We start from the raw sequence: 22519 nt of genomic DNA, 5'->3' as shown, positions 1-22519 counted from the left end.
TGCCACTCTTTCTTCCATGCTGCCGTCAGAGCTTGGCGGCCGAAGAGCTGCGACTGTTGTCCGGATGCCCAGCTCTGAAGGTGGTGCCCCATCAGCAGCAGTTCAGAAGTAAGGGTGGCAATACCATACCGTGCCAGCCTTACTTTTTGTGTGCTGCTGCCTTCAGAGCTGGGTGGCCAGAGAGTGGCGGCTGCTGACTGAAGGCCTCGCTCTGCAGGCAGCAGCACAGACGTAAGGGTGGTAATACCATACTATGCCATCCTTACTTCTATGCTGCTGCTGGCAGCGAATCTGCCTTCAGAGCTGGGCTCCCGGCCAGCAGTCGCTGCTCTCTGGCCGCCCAGCTCTGAAGGCAGCGCCGCCACCAGCAGCAGCGCAGAAGTAAGTGTAGCAGTTCCACAACCCCCCCCCTACAATAATCTTGCTCCCCCCTACACACACACCAACTGCTTTTTGGGTCAGGGCCCCTACAATTACAAAACTCTGAAATTTCAGATTAAAATAGCTGAAATCATGAAATTTACTATTTTAAAAATCCCATGACTGTGAAATTGACCCAAATGGACCATGAATTTGGTAGGGCCCTACCTATGTGTGACTGCTTTTAGATCAAATAGAAAATGTAAAGAATTAGGATTTTTTTGTTAGTGATAGGACGTTTGATTTCAGTGCTTCTCCAAAGTCACTTGGTCTGCAAAACTGCACTGGAAATGTTTCAGGAACAACACTTCTACTCCCAGTCTGGACCTGGAAGGTTCATGGATAATGAAAAGGAATAAACCAAACTCAAACAAGGTTCAGTTCCGGTTTGGTTACAGTCTGAGATAAAGGTTCAAGGATGTGTGTATGTGACACTTAATCAGAACTTAACTGGGAGTTTTTTGAAAATTTTACGCAGACTCTATTTCTCAAAGTGCCTAAATGATATAGGTTCCTAAGTCACTTTCAAAAATGGGACTTGGGCTGCTGAGTCACTCAGACACTTCTGAAAATCTTACCTGCTAACACTTGAACAACTTCTAAGTTACTCACTATACCTGCAGGCCTCTTTCTATCATAAAGGATCAATTCATGCCACCGGGTCCCTTCTTGCATCTTCCCGTTGTTCCTTGGTAGCTTTCCCACCCTTAAGGGAAGTGGTTCCTAGGGGCTTGCAGTGAAAGAGCCAGGTTTAGAAATCAGGGATTCCTAGCTCCTAGTCTTGTGCTGAGATTGCCCAGTTAGACTCTGGAACATGTTGCCGTAAGATATCCTTGAGGCCAAGGACTTAAGAGGATTTTTAAAAGGATTTGACATAATATGGCTAAGAAGAATATCCAGAGTTGTTAATAAATAACTTTATGAAAGAAAGAAATGAGAGCTTGGCAAGGGAGAGTTTGATGTATAAAACATCACGCTTCAGGACATAAACCAACCTTTAAGTACCAGGAGACAGGAGGAAATTTTCCCCTGCGGGAGGGTTTCCCATAAGAGTCTACTGCAGGGCGTATTCCTCCAAAGCAGCTGAAGTGGGCCAGTGTTGCAGAGGGGATACTGGACTAGATGGACCAGAGCTCTGATCTTGTCTGGCAATTCCCACAATCATGTCTTGCCATCATCTCTAGGGGGGGTCTGTTGTTTAAAACACAAGACAGCACTTGCTTGGGGAAAAAACTTTGAAACCTCTTGGGATGCATTACTGATACCATTAGGCCCAACCCCTATTGATTTGTGTTGGAGGTGTCCAGAGCTAGGGATTCTCCATACATAAATCTGAATAAGATAAAGATTCCTAAAGAATCCTATTGATTCAGAAATACATAGAATTCTGTACAATACATTACAGACAAACACACAAGGAAAATCCATCAGCACAATCTTCTAGAAGGAGGGGGTGGCGGCATTGCTGCATTTGAGGTTGATGCTGGCAGTCAGAAACACTCGCTACATAAATCATGAGGGATGCTCATATCACCAGACTCTGAGATAAAAATAAAACCTTCCTTAAAATCTGGAGCTGTCTTATTTTTGATGGAGTAACTACAAAATACAGATGTTGAAAATAAACTCTTAATCATTTAATCTAACAACGTACTTCTGTTTGGAGCGCTAAAAGGATCAGTCTTCCCTTGGTTACACCTCTCCACCTCTCTGTGGAAGTTCACCCTGGGTGGAACCTAATATACTGTGCCAGTTTCATGCAATCAACTAGAGTAACTGCTAGTGTGTGTTCTCGAAAGGAAAGTCTGACATAGGAGTGCAGCTCTATGAAGTTGCGCTCTGGAAATCTCATCCTGCTTGTAATTTGTCATGTTTTATTTTCACAATATATATTACTGGCAATTGACAAACTGGATCAGACAACTTGTCCATGTAGCCCAGGATTCTGACTCCCACCATGGCTGGTGCCAGATGCTTTCTAGAAAAGTGCAAGAAAAACCTCTTAATGGACAATGCAGAGTAACTTGTGTCTAGGGGCAAGTTCCTTCCAGTCCGTTAATGGCTGGCCCATTCATTGAGCATGGGAATTCATACCCCTTAAATTTGTATCCTAGCTTATGTAGCAAAGGATGTTCTTCTTATTCATATGCATGTCTAATCCACTCTTTGACTCTTGCTAAGCCCTTGGTTTGGCCCCAACCACTGGCGCAATGGCAGTGAATTCGCCAGGTTAACGGTTCATTGTGTAAACTATCTCCGTTTGGTCGTTTTTTAAATCTGTTACCTTTCCGTTTCATTTTGTGTTAAATTCTCAAACCATATAATTCTGGTGATCCCCAATGCTGCAGCATCTGTTACTCCACGTGGACTCTTCCTAGCTGTAGCCCAATTCAGGACTCTGTTTGTTTGTAGTGTTTCTAAAAGCTGTTTTGACTCTCACTTACAAAATCACAAGTCCCTCTTTGTCCCCTCCAGGCTGTTTCTCGTCTGTCTTTGCCACATATTTCTTTGGTGTAACTTCAACCATGATCAGATTTGTGCACAGCTCCAAAACTGGAGTTGGACAGAAGCAAAGTGACCCAGAAAGATAAGAGCAGAGCAGAGGAAAGCAATAAAGGGGAAGATTGCTACTAATCAGTGTAAAGCCCTGCACCCTGGGAGAAGAAATAAGCAGCACAGAAGTAAGATGGGGGAAGGGAAAGGAAATTTAAAAAGCAGCACCTGGCAGGTTTATTTTCCTCTCTGCTGTCCCAGGGTCACTCTTTCATATAACCAAGCCCTGTAGTTTCTGCATGAGAAGGTGCAGGGCTGGGAGACAAGGAAGGGAGGTGTCCCTGGGAGGATCTTTGCCTTAAGAATAGCAGAGAAGCTTGCAAACAGTTGAAGGCATCCATGAAATAATATGTGCTGCACCAGGAAAATATTGCCTGGAAGCATGTGAGTGAATTTCACTTTAGGTTATGCAAGCAAAATCTCCACGAGCATGGAACATCCAGAGGATAGGAAAAGAGCAAGACAAAGACGTCCTTTGCAGTTTTTGTCATTCGGCTTGTCAAACCCCAGGTACCTGTTTTAAGACTCAATGCAGAAAACTCTGACATCCTTTAAATCACAGTATTGCTTGTGCAATATGGCATTACTCACTGCAATAAGAGTGTCAGTGACAGAGGTGCCTGTGTGTTTCACATCTAAGCCACCCAGGGGCTTGATCATGAAATATAACTATATGGAACGCTAAAAGACTCCTCTATTATTTTGTGCTGCTCCTTGGAGGTCTCTAAACTTGTGGCCCTTTTTGTTTTTATATCCTCAAATGTCAGTTCCTGGTTTAGTTTGAAAATATTTAACATTTTTGCTAATCTGCATAAGAGAAAAAGCAGACCCCATGAATATTGTCTGGCAAAATAAGAAATGTAATAGAGGCATGTAGCCCGAATGGCTTCTTTGTCTTGGTGGCAGAGGGAGGTTGGAACATGTTCTGCAGTAAGCAGGTGTTTGATCTACAGGCATTGAATAAACATTTTTCTCTTCCTCTAAATGCCCATACTGTGAAATTGCGGTCGCCAGTCCAGTTCTCAAGATCTTGTTCCATGTCTGTGAGGGTATAGTACCTCTGCAATGAAACATGGCACTGATTTCCAGCTGTTTAGAGCTAGAATCCCAGCGCTGCCATTCCCAAGAGTTTAAAAAAAATAGTCCCAAAGATCACAAGATCGTTTGGTTTTTGTTTTTTTTAAATACATGATTTAATCCAATGTTGGGTTCTTTTTACTTGCCTTTTGGTTTCTGAGCCTTTAGCCTACATAGTCTTGTATGCGTTTGACTAGCCTCTAACTATTTACATATCCTATTTGTATTACTGTAAAACCTGGGAGCCCCAGTCATGGACCCAGGCCGCATCGCATTAGATGCTGCACAAACCCAGAACAAAAAGACAGTCGCTGCCCCAGACCGCTTACAGTCTAAGTATAAGACGAGACAACAGATGAATATATGCTGACCAATGGGGGAGGACAAGGAAACAGTGAGACCGTATTGGTCAGTGTAATCGGCACAACAGCAACCTAACCATTGTCCAGCTTTTTGGTGGGCATCACAACCAAGGAGAGTTACGGAGAAGAATGAGGGAGTGGTGCGGATGTTAAGGAAGAGCTGAGGGGTAGCATGGGAGAAGAACAAAGATGCTTGTTTGAAAATTAGAGAACTCCCTTCCCATGAAATCTCTGGGCTGGTGTTTGAAATTCCCACACTGGGTATAAAACAGCAACTGAAATGATCAGTGGGATGGATTTTCATGAGGACTAGCTCACAGCTGTATAAGTAGAGCTTGGCTAAACAACATCTGGAGTGGGATGTACCTACCCAAGAATATAAAGGGTGTAAGTAAGTGGAGGGGCACAGGACTCATACAGGGTATATAACTTGGACTAATGGGAAAGGGAAGGGGGATATCTGGTGCTTGGTACTGAGAAGAGAACCTTCCCAGCTCTCAGATCTATTAGACCGTCGAATAGTGCCCATGGGATATGCTGACAACCTCAATGCTCGAGACACATCAAACCAGACTGGACAAAGCACTAGAGAACGTACTGTTGGGAACAGTCCTGCATTCTCCCCTGGGGAGGAGATGATGCAATAGGGCCTTTTTCATCTTTAATTTCTCTGAACACAGTCCACTCTTATTCCCCCAGATACTCCCATTCATCATTGTTCGCAAATGCCATTCATAGCAGGGCACGAGCCTGGTAGGCGAGAGCGGCGAACTCTAGCTATCCCCCGCACCAGTTGAAACCGAGCTTGGGTGCTGGTTTGCATGTGTCCTCTTTTCTGGTCATCTTGGCTGCACAACTGCTGTGATAACCCTTGGACAGGTACTTAGTAACGGGCAGTGCCAGCACCATAGTTTTGTGGCTGCAGTAGGCACAGTGGAAAGCTCCAGCTCCTGCGATAATGGAAACTGCTGCCCATGGTGGCCTGACTGTGTGCTAGAGGCATCCCGGGAAGTAATGCAGAAGTATAACTCACCAGAGGTCTCCTTCCCCTTCATGTGTATCCACACTGAACTTTGCTCCAGTAAATACGGCAGGATGCTAAGATGCCTGCAGGAGGAGAAAACCCTGTCTTTTCCAAAGAGAGCCTGCAATGGAGAGTGCGCCACTGACATCCTGCTAAACACAGCATAGTTGTAAGAGGGCTCTCACCCGTCTGTCCTCTTCAGCAGATGCCCCCGGCATTAACGCAGCCCATTTTGTATCAGTGCAACGCTAATCTGTTAAGCGTGCACAACAAGAGACGAGCCCAAATTCTGGCTCCAAGCACTCCTGCACTAAGTGGCTGATCCTCCTTTCTCTGGACTATCACCCTGATAGGAACACAGCACTGGAAGGGACCGCCTGGGTCACTGACTCCAGTCTCCTGCTATCATCATATATTTCCATTCATAAATTTATCAAGCTTCACTTTAAATAAATAAGGCTGGGATTTTTACACAGGTGTGTAAACGGAGTTAGATGCTCAATTCCCATTGGCTGTCAGGGCTTTAAGTGAAATCCCAGCCTAAAGCCACTTCTTTAGAAAGATGAAAATCTCCTTCCAGGTACATAGAGCCGAGCAATAGCCTCATATGAATTCTTACAGCTGTCTGTTAAATCCCTGGGAGATGGGAATTCATGATGGTTTGAGATGGTTTAAAAAAATGCCAATTTTCATGTGAAATTTTGAAAAATCTGTTCTTCCTCACCCCAAATTACCCACAAAAATCTTTCAGGTTTTTGATTAAACTTGATATTTTGGTAAAAATCTTTGGTTTGTTTTTACAAAAGCTGGAGATTTTCAACCACCATGAAAAGGTTTGTTTTGGTCAAAAAGCCATTGTTTCATCAGAAAAGTGTTTTGATGGAAGATCTGTGACCTGCTCTGTTGATGATGCCAGGACCGTAACAATCTTAATGAATATGAACGAAGGGATTGGTGCTATAAAAGTGTCCCTAAAAGAGCTCTCACGCCCCTTTTCATGGCGGGGTGGAGGGTAAATGCCAGACACTTCAGGGAGAACTATGGTCCACTGCCCAGTCCACCTGCTTCTCACACACTCATTGGTCTGATACGACTCAGGGGAGCTCCCTGGTTCCAGCTGTCTTGAGGCTAGTCCTCAAACGGCAAGGTCTTTTGTCTGTTTCGAAGACTATTTCATTTTGATGACTGAAAACGGAGAGGGAGAAACCCACCCACCTGCTGGTGGGGGTCAAAGGGCATGCTGAAAGGTATGTTCGCATCAGGCTCCTTCAGCAGGGACACAAATAGCTGGAATTGCAGGCCAGAAAATTGCTATGAGAAAATGTCCTAACTACCATGTGATTACAAAAGAGCCTATTCGTTCTATGTGCATCTGGGATTCAAAGTGCATCCTCCGAGGAAGAGCATGACATCACACTCCTGAAATGTCAAGCACAAAGGGCTGTATAACTTTGAGATTGTTTTACTCTGGGATTTTCATGGATGATTTTTGGACAGTTGTGGTGCCCGCCCCACCCCCCGCAGTCCCCAGTGGTGATCCTCTGTGTCTATCAAAAGATAGATTTTTTCCCCCCCCCCTCCCTCCACTATGTTCTCAAGACCATGTCTGCAAACAGCACCGTTCCCGCCTTGCAATGGAACTCCCTTTGGAGGGAGTGCTACTGGAGTACTCTTGCTACTTCCGAATTGGCCAGCAGGGGTATTATTAAGGCTAATGCGTCATTCCCTTCTGCCACCACTCACAGGGTTTGAGCATTTTGTCTCTGCTGAATTCCCAGAGAACCACAAATCATTTCAATAATCCAGCCAGGATGTTTTATATGTCAGTGCAGACCAGAGCCATTGGTCTGCAAATTAACTACATCAGGTGGAATATCTCAAGCACTGCAGCTTTCTAGCATTGCAAATTCTCCCCAAGGCTGGTGCTGGGAGTTCAAGGCAGGATGCTGGCTCAAAGGTGAGTTAAGTCTGAAGCATCTAGCACTGGCCACTGTCAGAAGACAGGATAGATAGACCATTGGTCTGACTCAGTATGGATATTCTCATGCTCTTAAATCCCTGATTGTGCAGTATCCACCTTCCCATCGTAAGCAAGAAGTTTGGCTTTCGCTTCCTATTTTCCCTGCTCTGTACACAGGCAGTGTGGTCTCAAGACAAGATAACCACTAACACCCTCACAGTTGCTACAGTCTTGGAGACTTTTTTTTTCTCATCATAAATGAGCAAAGCAACTATAATGCTGATATTGCAGGACTGGAGCCAGGGCTGACTTCCCAGTAGTGTAACTTGAGTTCAGTGTGACTTCAGCACATGTTGCTCATATGGGAAGAAGAGACTGAACTAGTTTTCCTTCCTATTGTGTTTCCAATCATGGAACTTAGAGGGGCAGGTACTTTATACATTTCCTTCTTGTTTGTTCTCTTCCCTAACTCCTTTTTATGGCCAGTGCTGGACTGCTCCCCCAGACAATCTATGGAAGCATTATTATTTTTTTAACAAAAGTAATGCAGGGGATCATGGTTTAAAAAAAAAAAAAAAAGTCAAATCTCATGTTTTCCCAGGCGGATCTGATTTATACTGAAATTCCCTTTGCACCCTGAAAGAGCTTTGGGGCTGTCTCGCCTTCTGCCAGGACATTAAGTTGCAGAGGGGTGTGCTGGGGGAGGCCTTGTCCCTGGCATCCCAAGTGGAGTTTGAGTGGTCCAGCTTCAGCCATCCCTACTCCATTGGGTACATCTGTCCAAGACATTCTGTTATTTTGAGCCCTTTACTAGCTAGTAGGGGGTGGTGCAAAAGTGGTCTGTTTTTTTAAATGAATGTCTGGCTGGTGGCAACACTTCCTCTGACCCTGTGGATTTGGTATTGACTGTGTTGGTTGCTCTCAAATTCTGTAATTGCAGGGTTTGTTTTTTTTTAACTTATTTTATTTTATTTTGCTGCCATTCTCAGTCTCGCATTTCTAAGCCTCTTGCATTTTTCAGATTCTTGACACCATGGAGAGATGTTAAGCTGGTGAGTTATCTGTCTAGGGAGGAGGAACTGTGTGGAATCCCTGGATCATATGCTTCTTTCTTTTAGTTGTTAGTCAGAATGTTTCTAATTGTGGAATGTAATGATGAGCTAGTTTCCTATCTGTGACTGGATGTTTCAGGGCTTTTTTTTTTTTTTTTGTAATTTCCTTTGTCTTTGCTGCGTGCGTGTGTAATATCAGGGCTGACTTTTAACCTTCTTCCTCCTTAAAAGTCCCCAACCACTCTCTTTAGGACTGCTGGGAAACTACTCAAGTGAGTCTCTCAAATGTCCAGAACAAGAGGTTTGGGACACACTTGCTACGAATGGGCATAAACCAACAGGTGCAGCAATGAGCCAGGGAATCTATCCAGAGAGTCTGCATGCTCCATGTGGCTCAGGCTCAAATTGACCCCTGAAAGCTGGTCACTACTGGAAATGAGGCCCATGGGCCTGGTTCACCATTGCACTGCACCTTGCAAAGTCACTTGCACGAGCTGAAAATGCTACCTGGTCAGAATGGGAGCACTTCACCCACTTTGTGCCCGTATAAATTGCTGTGCAAGGTGCTGGGAAAGGGCAAATTAAACCCTTTCTGCCTTTCCTGGCACCCCCTGAATCTAGCTAAGCTATCCGCGAGTATCCGTGTCCACACCTAAAGAGTCTCTACCTTGTGTAGGAAAAAGGGTGGAGAGGGTTGTACTGGGGACTCAAGGGAACCTATTTCTTTCCATAATGAATTAACCTCTTCCTACCAAGAGCTGGGAATTTAGGGATGTGGTGGCTGCTGAGCTGCTTTTGTTGTTGAAAATCTGGTTACAAAAGCCCACAAGGTCACCTGGGAATGCACAGTGCCCATGTGTTATTACACAGCGACTGAACGGGGGAGAGTCCCGTTCTGAACTCCCCCTGCAGTCAGATGGGTCTGGAATTGGATCCAAGCTTGGCAGGCTGGGTCCTTTTCTAGTACTGAGAGAGGCAAAGGCAGATCCTGAACTTGGCAAAGCTGGGTGGAAGGAGCCGCCTGAGGCATGGCTAACCCATCCAATTGCTTCCAGAAAACCAGACAGGCTTCTTTTGCGTGTGTGTGTGTGTGCGTGTGGCTGGAAGTAGGAGGGTTGTCACATTTTCTATTTTATTATTAGTCCCTTTTGAGCGCTTCTGTTTCTGTTCCTAGATACAGAAAGAGGGTAGGGGGGGAGGGCAGATCCTGAGCCACCTGTTGGATTTCCACACTTGTGGAGGCCGCTGTCCTTTTTAAGTGTCTGTGTCTTTCTCCTCACTCCCTACGCCCCAGCATTCAGTTCACAACCAGCCCATTGTGATGCCGGATTAGAGCAGCTGGGTGGAGCCTTTCAGGCTCAAGCGTAACTTCAGTCCCTTTAAAAATCTTTGGAGGCTTTTTCATTTTTTTATTTTTTTAAAGAGGATGGCAACGCCAACAAGGGGATAATTTGATGGATTACGCTGCGGGGCTGAGAGGCTCTCCCTAATCCTCTTTGTGCGTCTGTTTGACCAGACGCGCAGCAGAAGCCCCCAGCCTCTGGCAGAGAAAAGGCAGCTCAGCAGGGTGTGTTTTACACACTGACATATAAATACGGGGCCCTGGTCATGTGGGGCTCCTTGGATATAATCTGTGCCAGTTACCACTCCATGGAGGAGGGGAGGGAACCTGGCTGGAGCTCATTATTCCCCCCCCTCCCCGCTCCTCCAATTCAATTTACATTTTTATTCTTCTGCTAATAATAAAAACTAGAGCAGGGGAGGGAAAGGAGAGGGGCAAACTAGGCTAGATGTCATGGTGATGGGCACAGTAGGCGAGCCAGAATAAAAAGCAGAACCAAGTCTTCCCTGACCCCTGGGGGTGTTCGGATCCTGACTTCATAACATGGGCCCATCTCTTAAAATAAAGCCTGAGCAGGCATGGTGCAGTGGGACCCGCTTAGAGAGGAGTTGGAATGAAACTCTGGTTAGTTATTGAACATCAATCACAGGCCCAGTTATCCCGTCTCAAAAAAAGATATTGCAGGACTGGAGGGGGTTCCAAGGAGGGTGATGAGAATCATAGAAATGTAAGGCTGGAAAGAACCTCATGAGGTCACGTCCAGCCCCCTGCACTGGGGCAGAACCAAGTAAACTAGACCATCCCTGACAGGTGTTTGTTCAGCCTGTTCTTAAAAACCATTAGAGATGGGACGAGACCTATGTGGGAGGTCGATTATCTGCCTATGGTGGGGCTCTTACAGCTTCATCTGAAGCAGCTGGTGCTGGCCGCTGTCAGAGACAGGATCTGGGCAAGATGGACCTTGTCTGGCGACGCTTATGCTCCTCCTGTGTTGAAGAAACAGCACTAGGGGCAGCCTCCGATGTCCTGGGGAATAACGTGTTGTGTCTGAGACTCCCAGGTGCTGGATGCAGATGACGAAGCAGAAATTTGGTTCTGGGCAAACAAAGTTGTTCAGGGCTGGCTTGCAGGGCCATAGGTGCCGCAGTCCCATTGCTGTTCCCTCAACGCTGTCCTAAGATCTCCCTCTTATGGCCAAGTTCAGCCCTGCCATATCTCAGTCACTGTGTTTGGCCCCTCATTGCTGATTTGACCCTTGGAGTGGGCTAATGTCTTCCCTCCCCTACAGGTTCTAACTTCTTTTTGATGGAAATGGGCCTGAGCTCCAGAGCTCCAGTGCAGCTCTGAGCTTTCCCAATGTTTGAGAGTGCCGGGATTGGGAGCCTTGGCTCTGGCATTTCTCCCTTGCACAGGAGTGCCCAGCAAGTCACGGTGAGAGGCCCTGCCATGTCCTGGCTCCTACCACTTTGCACTAACCACTACGCCACATTGCCTCCTAATGCCGGCAGTAGAAGCCTGCAGCGCTGGCTCCTCATTCCTTGTCTTAGCCTTCCAGGCAGGAGGTACCTTCCTCTGCTACTCAACAGACCTGACCACCATGATCCTACCCACTGGGCTGCTGATGCACTGCCCTCTCGGGAAGCGTAATGTATTTCCTGTGGTGTCCAGCATCCGCCCATGGCCTCTGCTTCTCTGGTGAGTCAGTCAACTCCTCTCTTGGTCAGGCATGTGGTTGGTGTTTTAACAGAGACAGGCAAGCATGTCCGGTTCGAACTGGCCACTGCCTTTGCTGCAGTATCGTTCCTCTGGGTTGGAGAGGGTGAGGGACAGGGGAGTAGGACACTGGAGTTCAGTGTGAGAACCTCCCTTCTTGGTCCTCCTCCTTTGTCAACCAAGTAGAGGGAATGGATGACGGGGCCAGAGGTCTGTGGAACCCGGCAGGCTGCTGAGCTGCCGGAGGCTCTTCTAGAAGGGTGAGGCTTCAGATAAAGAGTCCCACAGAATCTCTGTCGTGGCACCACCAAAAAGCATGAAGCAGGGGGAGAAATGCAGGGGTGAAGAGCAGGGGGATTGATCCACTCAGGGGCACTCATCTCTACACAACAGGCTACGTGGAGCCGTTAGCCAGCCCGGCGTCCCCAGGCCAGGAAAGAGTCCTGGGCTAGTACTTCTTCAGAACAGTGAATTCTCTCTTCAAGGTGATAGACTGTTCTGTAAAATCACACTGTCTCTGATCACTGTTCCCTCCGCCCCCTGCTCTCTAGCAAGATAAATTGGTTTGGCTGGACGGTCTGATCAAAGTAGGAGCCTGTCTGAGTCACATGCAACCTCTGAGGCAGTGTTTCCTAGTGGCCTGAGCACTGGAGGGACTTGAGATCTCTGCTGAAATCCCTGACTCTGCCACTGACCTGCTGGGTGACCTAGGGCAAGTCATGTCACTTCCCTGTTCTCAGTTTTCCCCTCCACTGAAATGGAGATGACGAGCTAGTGGAACAATGAAGAGGGGAATCAATGTGTTTCACAGGTTTTGAAAAGAATGGACTTGCTGAAATCTTTTACCAAATATTTTCAGTCCTTTTCTCTCTCCCCCTCCCCCACGTCCTTCAACATACAATTGTAGGCGTTTTTTTTTCTTTTTCTCCTAATTTTTGCCACTGAAAAGGAGCTTAGGAGGGAGAGGCGATTTGGGGGTGGGGGGTTGGGGAAATAAACGATTGTTGAAAAATCCCAACCTGCTCTACTTCCCTCCTTTGCAAAGCCCTCAGCTCTCTGGATGAAAAGCCCACCATAAAAGCTGTCTATTACACTCATCCCCTCTACTGCTGACTCAGCGTGTGGCCTTGGCAAGTGGCCATGCTGGGCTGTGCCTTAGCATCGCTGTTGGTCAAATGAGAATAACTACTGACCAGCTACCTGGGCCTTGCTTGTTTCTACGCCGTGCTTTTCAAAGACGACAGGAAGTACATAGGCACAAAGTACTGTAGTGTAAAACAAACTGAGCCGAGTCACCCATTCAATGCACAAACGACACCTGAATGAAACATAGTCTGGTGTCTGGAATATGTTCAGAACTCCTGATTTTTCTGCCCCTCCTCTGCATTTTTGGGGGTTCCCTCTGGATTCCTGGGTTCCTTCCAGGACCAGTAGATCTCTGCCTCCTTCCTTGACTTGTTCCCTAACAAGCTGGAAACTTTCACCAACCATCCCAACTTAGCTTTTCAATCCCTCCAGCAAACCTCTGCTGGCGTTGTCTGGCCAGGGGCCTGTGTCTGCTCTGACACAGTGCTAGTCTCCTGATGTCAGTGGAATCACTCTGAATCCACACCAGCATCACTGAGAGCAGAACCAGGCCCACAATCTTATATGAGATGGCCTGCGGTAGGCCAGAGCTTGCATCTTAAACAACTCCATCCAGGCAAAGTGGCCTGCCCGGCAGACCAAGGCTATGGCTGACAGCAGCTTCATTGGCCATCTCAGCATACGTGTTCTGGTCATCAGCCTCGCCTGCTGAGCCATTCCTTTCAAATCACAGCTCAGCCAGTACCTGCTGCATGAGGGGACTTGGCAAGAGAATGGACTCCATCACCATAGTTTTGAACAGACATTGGGCAGCAGCCAAATACAACATTGTTCGCTTCCAGATTATCAAAAGAGCTCTGCAAAATGGGTGCATGTTAGGTGCTCAGCTCTCTTGAAAATCCACCACTAATTGTGGGTGCTGAGCAGTTGAAAGTCTGGTCCTTCCTCTCTCTCTTGGCCTCTATTCCCCAATGGGGGATAATCCTTCCTCTGTCTGTCTCGTCTGTTCAAACTGAAATCTCTTTGGGGTGAGCACTAGGGCCCTGATGTAAGTTGAGGCTTCTAGGTGTTACTACAAGACAAGTAATAATGTCGGCTGGATTGGCAAGGAAGAGACTATTGTCACGGCAAGACAAGCTTTTTATTGACTAATATCAATGTCCTCCTGATGGTCTAACATCTCCCTGCAAATCAAAGTGAAAGGGGCCTCCCAACCTGCAGCACCAAACATAGTGCCCAAATTCCACACTAGTCTTTGTGCTACACTCTGCCAGGAGCGGCGCCAGAGTTTCTGGCACCCTAGGCAGAATTCGGGGGGCAGCAGTTTGTGCGCTCCCCACGGGGCGCACAGGAGCTTCCAGTTCCGCTCCCATCGCGCCGCCGAAGAAGGACCCTCCGCCGAAATGCTGCAGGCGACAGCGGCAGTCATTGAGCTGCTCAATTGCCTGCCGCTGTTTTCCGCGGCACGTCGGCAGAAGGTCCTTCTTCGGCAGCTCGACGGGAGCGGAACCGGAAGCTCCCCTGCGCCCCGTGGGGAGCGCACAAAATGCTGCCCCCCCAAATCCTGGCGCCCTAGGCGACCGCCTAGGGTCGCTTAATGGAAGCGCCAGCCCTGCCCTCTGAAGAGCTAGGGAAAGCAATGGAATTGCAGGTGGATTTGAGACCTTGAAGCCTTCCTGGACCTCCCACGTTTGGTACTGAAGGGAAGGGTTTTCCAGTGTTTGGTTTCCTCTCTTTCCCTAAAGTATTGGCTGAACCCAGTGAGGCTGAGATAATGGAGTCCTGGCTCAAAGGAAACATAGTGTTAATTCAGAGAGACTAAATAAATTACACTTCTCCACCTCCCCTCTTCAATGGTCACTCTCCCTTCCTCCGCTTTGAGAGGGGTCAAGGAGATTGTGGGGGGGAGTCAGAGGAGGTCAGGTGAGTTTTCCATTTCATCCTGCACAAGCCTGCCAGAGCTATTCTCCATGGGGTCTTTCACAGTCAGCCACAGTGAATAGACTCTGATAGTCGTGAAGGGATCTGGCAGCGTCTGAACGGCCCTTCCTTAAACACTTGCGCTCTCTTTCTCCCACACACCCTTGATTCCAGAAGGCTTCCAGAGAGAGGGGAATTAATAATCATCCTAACAATGTCCCTCAAAGGTTAGAAATGTAACGTTGTGGTTGTAAATGGAAACCCCACACCCCTCTCTTTGCTTAGAAGGACTTTCTGCACCAAACCTGCTGGGTTGTGGGGCGGCAAAGGGGCAGGCAGGGTTATGCTGACTGAAGCATTATGCTACATGCTGGATCAGACCCAAGTCTCCCCAACACCCAAGTCCCTTTGTGGATCCCCCCCTGGAGTCCAGGCAGGAGATGTACTTACAGCTGAACTCATTGCGGGACCTTATGCAAATCTTTGAAATGCGGTGCCTCAGTTGCCCTCTCAGTAAAATGGGGGATCCCACTGACCTATTCTGTAACGTGCTTTGAGACCTGATAAATGAGGCTGTACAAATGCACAATACCATGACTGTATTCGTTACGAAATCTGAGTGATGCCCCCATCACAGGGTGACACTGGCCCTTGAAGAGAGCAGGGCCAGTGTGTTTGTGATTGGTCAACTGATCCCAATTGAGCTTGAAAAGCAGAGAGCTGGTGAGGTGTGTCAGGCTGAGCTGGGCATGGGGCTCTCACTGCCTGCTCCCCTTGGGAATAGGGAGCCCAGAGGGTTGAGGAATTGTTTTGGTTTGTTTTAAGTTTGGACAGTAAGACTGCTTAAGAGAGACTTTGCATATGGCAACGAGTCCTCCGGGAGCTGTCTCGTTACTCTCCTTTTTCCCCTTCATAAGATGATGCTTAGCAGTTCCTACCAACTCTGGTGGTTCACAGAGTCACTGGGTCTGATTTTCTGTTGCCCTGCAGTTTGCACAGTCAGTGATACCTAGTGCCAAGTGGGTGAAAGGCTGGGCAGACCTGAATGGCTGCGATTTTGATTTGGGAATGTCTTTGGCACTGGAGGAGATGCAGAGCACTAGAGAATCAGGCCCTGGGGCCAAGGGGAATGTGTATTGTAACAAGGAGAGAGGTAGAGAAGTGACAGACTGAGGCAGGCCAACAACATCAAGGGCAGACAACCTGTTGTCTCTGTCAGTGACTCATTCCTGTAAGGACATCAGATTTCTTGAAAGAGAAAATGCTAGGTATCCTTGCAATTCAGGCTACAGAGTATTGATTTGCTAGTTGAGGTATCTCACTCAAACTACTTAGCTTTTTAAAAAATTATCAGAAATTGTGATTTCCCCCCCCCAAGAAAATTATTAACAGTGAGAATTCATCCCAAAGGCAGGAACTTTCTTAGCCAGCTGATCATAGATCGACCCAGATCTTGAAAGGACATCGAGTTAAAATTTCCTCTCTTTCTGAACAATGTTGTTGTTACTTGCAACTCTCTGGCTTTGATGAGATGAGAATAAAAAGAGTCCTTTCTTCAGCTAGTTTCGTGCAGCTGACAGCATGTTGTGTATAGGCCATTTCCCAGTGTCTGGGGAGGCTGAACCTAAAATAAAAGGTGTTGCTTAAAGCCTGTTAGCTACAAAGCTTTAAAACCCCTAGTGTAGCCAGGGTAAATTGTATTTTAACATGTTAGCTGGCAAAGGGGAAGTGTAGGGGTCACCTCTACCAACTACCATAAGTCACCTTGTCTACTCTAGCCTCCAAGGCTGTCAAACTAGTTCCTTTCACCAGCTTTAAACTCAGTATTGTTCCCTTGTGTTCCCATCTGTCTGTTCCACCTCTAGTCTTATATTTCGAGTGTGAGCTCTTTGGGGGCAGGGAATCACCTTTCTGTTCTCTTTGTACAGCACCGAGCACAGTAGCGTTCTGCTTCACAACCAGGGTTCCCAAGTAATCCCACAATATAAATAATTAGTAACCCATTGAAATCTGCTTTGCAGCCTTTGAATAAGGAGAGGATCTCAACGAGGGAATTGCAAGAATCTAAAGAAGCCACTGGGCTACTAGCTAAAATGAGTTAGCTTCCAAGGATTGTATCCCCCAGGCAGCTATCTTTTTTTGGATTTATCCCACCTTCTCTGGCTGCTTGAATAATAAACGGCCAGTCTTTTCAGGTCAGCTATATTTAGCTGGACCCAGTCAATCTGTCAGTCTCTGAACACTTAAAAGTCTCTCCTCCCGCTTTATTGGAGAGGCTGGGACAGCAAGAATGTCAAACATCCAGGGTTTGCCTTTTTTTGTTGTTGAAATGGATCCCCTGTCCACCTCAGAGACTGAGAGTTTAATTTCCCTTTGTCTGGCCAGCAAGCTCCTTTTCTTCTGGCTTTCTCCCTTCAAATCATTTCAAGTCCCACCCACCTACCTGGCTACCAGGGGAGGAAGTCTTTACAAGCTGATCTGTGTTTCTCTGAGTGAAAAGCTATTGCCAGTTCAGTCAGGAGGGTGTAAAAATAATTTAAAATGAAATCTTGAATTAAACCTGTGGCTGGGGGCAAGACACTGAGGGCAGGCGGGGCAGATCCATAATATCCAAATGCAGATGACACCCCATGCGCCCCAGCTGCACTAAAAGCCCACTGGTGGGCCAGGTTTGCAAATCTGAGCTAAGTTTCAGAGTGGTAGCTGTGTTAGTCTGTATCAGCAAAAAGAACAGGGAGTCCTTGTGCCACCTTAGACTAACAAATTAATTTTAGCATAAATACATTTTTGTTAGTCTCTAAGGTGCCACAGATCTAAGCTAAGTTTCAGACGGAAGCCCCCCCTTCTGCAAGGAAGGAGTTCCCTAAGAGTCAGGGCGAGGAACTCGGTCATGGGAGGGAGTTCTGCTTTGAGTTTTGGGGGCCTCACTTGAACCTGACACTCATGGGGATGGAGTGCATGGGAATGTGGCTAACAGTGAGCCCTGAATACCCTGTGAATGGAAAATGTTGAGTTTCCCTGAGTGCTGTTCCTTGGGAGGGAGTTTAGCTAGAGTGACCCTATTTCCCAAAGAGAAAATGGGGTACGCCAGCCGCTCGCCTGAGGGTCCCCCCACCATGGAGACTGCTGCCGGTGGCTGGAACCCTTTGGGGCCCCCACGCAAGGCTGTTGCCCATCGCTGGAACCCTGCCCTCCACCCATGCTGGAACGCTGCCTCCCCCCCTCAACTCTGCCTCCCCCTCTGTGGAGAGCTGGCCTCCCCCCCCCCCCATTGCTCTGCACCGCACCCCACTTTTGCATTTGTCCTATTGGCTCTTGCCAACTGCTCAATTCAGCAAGAGCCAATGGGACAAATGCCTCCTTTTGGGGGGGAAAAAAAGTCAGGAGGGCTGGGACAGGCCTTAATAAAGGGACTGTCCCGGCCAAAACGGGATGTATGGTCACTCTAAGCATAGCCCCAGTCCTGCAAGCTCTTCCTTAAGGGCAGAGCCCCGTGGTGCTCCATGGAGACACAGGGGTCCACCGGCCGAGAAAACCTTGCAGGACTGGGGCCAGCCATGTAGTTCTCCTTCAGGCATCCGCTCGATTTAGAGCAGGGCTTTGCAAAGCCCTGGGCCTGATCCTCTGATATGCTGAGTTCCCATTGCTGCCATTGCAGTTACAAGTCAGTATTGCTTCCCCAGGCTGTCAACAGGAATGACCATGCTCCCTCGCCGCCTTAGCATGCTTGGAGATGGATGGTGCTAAGTGTTGTTGTTATTGTATTGGAACAGGGCTTGAGCAGCAAGGTTTGGATATGGATCTGACCCTGGGGGCTCCCATCTGAAGGGAGGTGGAGTTCGCTTTCAAACCCATCTCTGTAGAACTTGAAACAGAAGAACAGGATCCTTTGTAACGTGAAAGTTGTAAGCTCTTTGGAGCAGGGACTGTGTCTTTGTAGAGAACTTGGCACAACAGGGTGAAGCCCCTCGGTGCTGGGGTAATATACTGTGGTTCCGGGTTTAAAAAGATCAGAGGCAAGGGAGGGCTCGGCAACCAAACCCCATAGGTGTGCTGTGTGTGCCCACAGGTTGGCTCCACCTCCCGCTTCCTGCAAACTCTACTTAACTACTTTTCCAAGGAGCGCTGAGCTCTCTGCATCCGGGCCAGGCTGGCTTTATTAAATGAAGTTCCTGCAGGGCAAAGACAGGAATTTACCTGGATCATCTGTTGGCTCCTCTGCAGGGAGGGAGGTGAGTCTGGTGTTCTTCGCTTCAAGAGACGCTGGCTCTCTGAGGCGTCCCAAGACTACGCTTTTTGTTTGCGTTTGCCCAAATCGGTGGTTTGATCCTATCCTAACGCTTTTTTAACTCTGTGCCTTTACTCTTGCCACTTCAAAAGTTATTTTTCCTCCCTTGGTATCTTGCTGTTAATTGATTTATCTCGTTAGACTGACTTCACACTTGGTAAAGCAACCCCCATCCTTTCATGTATTATACCTGCTCCTGTATTTTTCACTTCATGCACCCAACCAAGTGGGTTCTAGCCCACGGAAGCTTATGCCCAAATACATTTGTTAGTCTCTAAGGTGCCACAAGGACTCCTTGTTGTTCTTTCTCTTGTGGTTCGCTCACCCAGCTCCACTTGTGTGGCCAAAACCAAGTTGTATGCAGTGGTGTTGTAGTCATGTCGGTCTCAGGATATTACAGAGATAAGGTGGGTTAGGTAATATTTTTTTTATTGGACCTACTTGGTGAGAGAGACAAGTTCTGTGTAAGCTAGAAAGCTTGTCTCTCTCCCCAACAGAAGTTGGTCCAATAAAAGCTATTATCTCCCCACACCTTGTCTCTCCAAAACCAAGTTGGCATTTACCTTCAGACTGGTAAATGCTTGTCCTGAAAGAGGAAGAAAAGGGACGTTTGAGCAAGGTGCAATTAATACCACAAGGGCTTCTGGCAGCAGCAGCATCACCTGTAACTGGGTCACAGTTGGTAGCTCCCAATCTGCTCTTTAATCCCAATGTACACAGCAGCAATGCCAGGTGTAATCTTCTTGTTAAAGTTTAGTGGAGGCTGGATGTGGGGGAGAGAGACACACCTCGCTCTTCTCTCCTGATACAAGAGAGGCGGATCCCGTCTGCCTTGGTCTGAAATTCTAGGGCAGTCTGAGATCTTACCTTCTGCTTCCCCCATTACAGCTACTCTTAATGCTAGAAATTCCACTACAGTACGAAGTGGGAAGTGGGGTTTTGCATCTGAGGTCTTTGTATTTTTAAACCCCAGTCCGTAAACCATCCAGGCATCTGGGACTGCAGTGCATGTAACCCACTGGTCAGTGTACATTATGTCTTCAGCTCTGTGCCTGATCCACAGAGGATAAGGGTGTGTTTATGGCTCTCAACGTGGCTGTCCAGCTCAGAGTATCAAGGCTCTTATTGTCAGGTATGTCCCTGCTTCAGTCTCTAGTTTGCTGTCTAGGATGGTGGCTGTCGCATGCATGATGCTTGGCCTTGTTGAGATGTCCTGTCTAGTCTACATCTAAGAAAGGTGGGTTTCTGCCCCCCAATCCTTTCCCAATAGACGTTAGTGTATCTCATGGATTCAGAATATCTGGGCCAATCCCAAATGGGCCTTCAAATTTCCCATATTAGCTTAGGGGACAGGACTCCTGGGTTCTGTTCCCACCTCTGCCACTAACTTGCTATTTGACCATGGGCAAGTTGTTTAAACCCTCATTGGATGCCTCTGTTTCTCCTGCTGTGAAAGGATAACCTCTCAGAGGAGTGTTGGGAGTCTTAATGGTTGCCAAAGCCCAGCTGTTTTGGAGGTGCAAAGTACTTGTGTTAGGCACTCTCTCCGCAGAGCAGTTGACTTGGATGAGGTTTGATCTTGTTTCGGTAGCACCTTACATTCTGAAGGCTCCCAACACAATTTACAGTTGCTGCAGTTGTCCCCATGTGGTTGCACCCTTACAAATGTTTGGGAGCCCCATTTAGTCACTGTGGCCATTGGGGTCAACCTATGGGGCTCAGCTTGTAAAACCGATGCTTTGCACTCTACCCCAGAGGTGGGTGCATGAATCAACAATTAATCTGCTTGCAGCTCCTGGCATGGATCTTTCTATCTATTCCCCATGCCACCTAGGGGCTGGGCTGGGCTGGGCTGTCTCTCTGTCTCCCACATAATCCAAGGAAGATAAAACACAATAAGAGGCACCCTGAAGTCATTAACCCTTGGGAAGCTGGGGGCAAGCAAATGAGTCACACAGAATTGAGTGGGAGGGGAGAGACATTAGGCATGAATCCATGGGCGCTGGTTATCTGTGATGAGTTAATGACTGCCCATGAACTTCTCAACTCTGTGGAGGAAAGAGACTCCTCTGTCAATTATCATAACTGCAACAGCAGGGAAAGGTTGGGAATGATGCTCTGTGAAGCCTCATCAACATGCTCCAAGAAGAGATTGTTCCAAGTCTGGGCTGAGCTATTTGGCTGGTGGAGAAATCCCAAACTCTCCCAGACTCTGAGGAAGTGGGGTTTAGCCCACAAAAGCTTATGCCCAAATAAATTTGTTAGTCTCTAAGGTGCCACAAGGATTCCTCATTGTTTTTCCTATCTAGTGATGAAGGTGACCCTGGGTAGACAGATAATATACATTGGCCCTAGGGAGTTAAAACCCCCACATTCTTGTGGTGGTTCAGTCACTGGGGTAAAAAGCACAATTCTGTCTTGTCCAAGGCTGCAGCAGGAATCCAAACCTGGCTATACTTAATCCAGTGCCTCGCTCTGTGGGGTTAACAGATCTCCCTAGGCCACTGAGGTGAAGTGCATTCAGAAGTAAAGGGGCCTTCGTTTGCTTGAGTGAGGATTATGCTACAATAAACTAAGGGTTTACCTACATAGTTCAATCGCAGGTGTGAATCTACCCCACAGTAAAGCCTGCCCCAGGTTACTGGTTCCTGGGAACCTCTGGATGTCCATTAATAGTTTCTTAGAACACTTTGATCTTGTCCTCACACCGCTCAAAGTGCTCTAACAAACTGTTAATGTGCGTGTCAGCAGGGCGCACATAACAGTCCTTGGCAGGCTAGCACAGGGTAGATTCACACCCTAGCTTGCTGCAGACTAATAGTTCATGTAGACAATACCTTAGGCCACTTTACTTCTGAATGAGAATGTCCACTGCGGGGAGGGATGTTAATGTGCTTTAACTTCCCACTTGACGTAAATTTGCCCTAACTTGCCTGAATGTCCATTGTGCCATTCCTCCAGCATTCTGCTAGCAAAGCAATTGCCTGGGGAGATCTGTGTGACACCGGACAGGTCATTTAGGCTATGTCTACATGGCCCCACAGTTCAGACTAGGGGTGTGTGAACTGCAGCTAGTGCGCTGTGCTTTAACGGCCCCGTATGGATGCTGCGAGCCCAAAATAAAAGGTACCTAGTTAATGTTAAATTAGTCCTAGCAAACCAAGGTATCCTATATATAGTTCACTCCCACAGCGTCCACACAGGGGAGTTACTGTAGTTCACTCCTCCATAGTCTGAACTGTGGGGCTGTATAGACAAACCCTTAATCTTCCTGGATTTCAGGGCTTGTACACATGGGGAGTTTTTCCAGTATAACTATTCCTGATTACTTATCCCTGAATAACTCCATGTGTGGATGTCCTTATTTGGAATTATTTTAATCCACTTCCAATCTGGATTAAGGTAATTCAGAATAAGGCACTCTTATTCTGGAAAAAGAGCATCCACACATGGAGTTATTCAGGAATTCCACTTAAATTTTCATACCCTGCCTTAATCCAAGTTTATTTCCCGGTATAGACAAGCCCTCAGTTCCCCATGTTGTGATGACCCCATAAATACTTGGGAAGACACACCACTGCTGTGGGATATGGGTCACAAAGAACCAAGGTAGAAAACATGCCTTGAGGACTTCAAAGAGCAGAAGTGGCCTGATCTCCAGCTTTAAGGCACATGAATGGCTGTTCCCTCCTCAAAGGGCGCCAGTTCAGTATTGCCCCAGT

The 22519-nt window shown here is 47.4% G+C and overlaps 1 protein-coding gene across 3 annotated transcripts in view; it reads left to right on the top strand.

The window, feature by feature from the left end:
• SLC45A3 (solute carrier family 45 member 3) overlaps positions 1-22519 on the top strand; it is a 37749-nt gene that overhangs the window by 1940 nt on the left and 13290 nt on the right. Inside the window, exon 2 of one of the 3 annotated variants that reach the window (XM_045012567.1) lies at positions 18579-18741. The exons of 1 other annotated variant lie outside the window; for it this stretch is intronic. The gene's annotated coding sequence lies outside the window, so the exon portion shown is untranslated. Of the gene's footprint in view, positions 1-18578; positions 18742-19798; positions 19930-22519 lie in introns of those variants that run through there. One more of the 3 variants, XM_045012569.1, reaches the window with a different exon arrangement.

This window comes from Mauremys mutica, chromosome 4, assembly GCF_020497125.1.
Source record: "Mauremys mutica isolate MM-2020 ecotype Southern chromosome 4, ASM2049712v1, whole genome shotgun sequence".
NCBI lineage: Eukaryota > Metazoa > Chordata > Testudines > Geoemydidae > Mauremys > Mauremys mutica.
The sequence above is the reverse complement of the archived record's forward strand: the minus strand, read 5'-3'. Positions and strand labels throughout refer to the sequence as shown.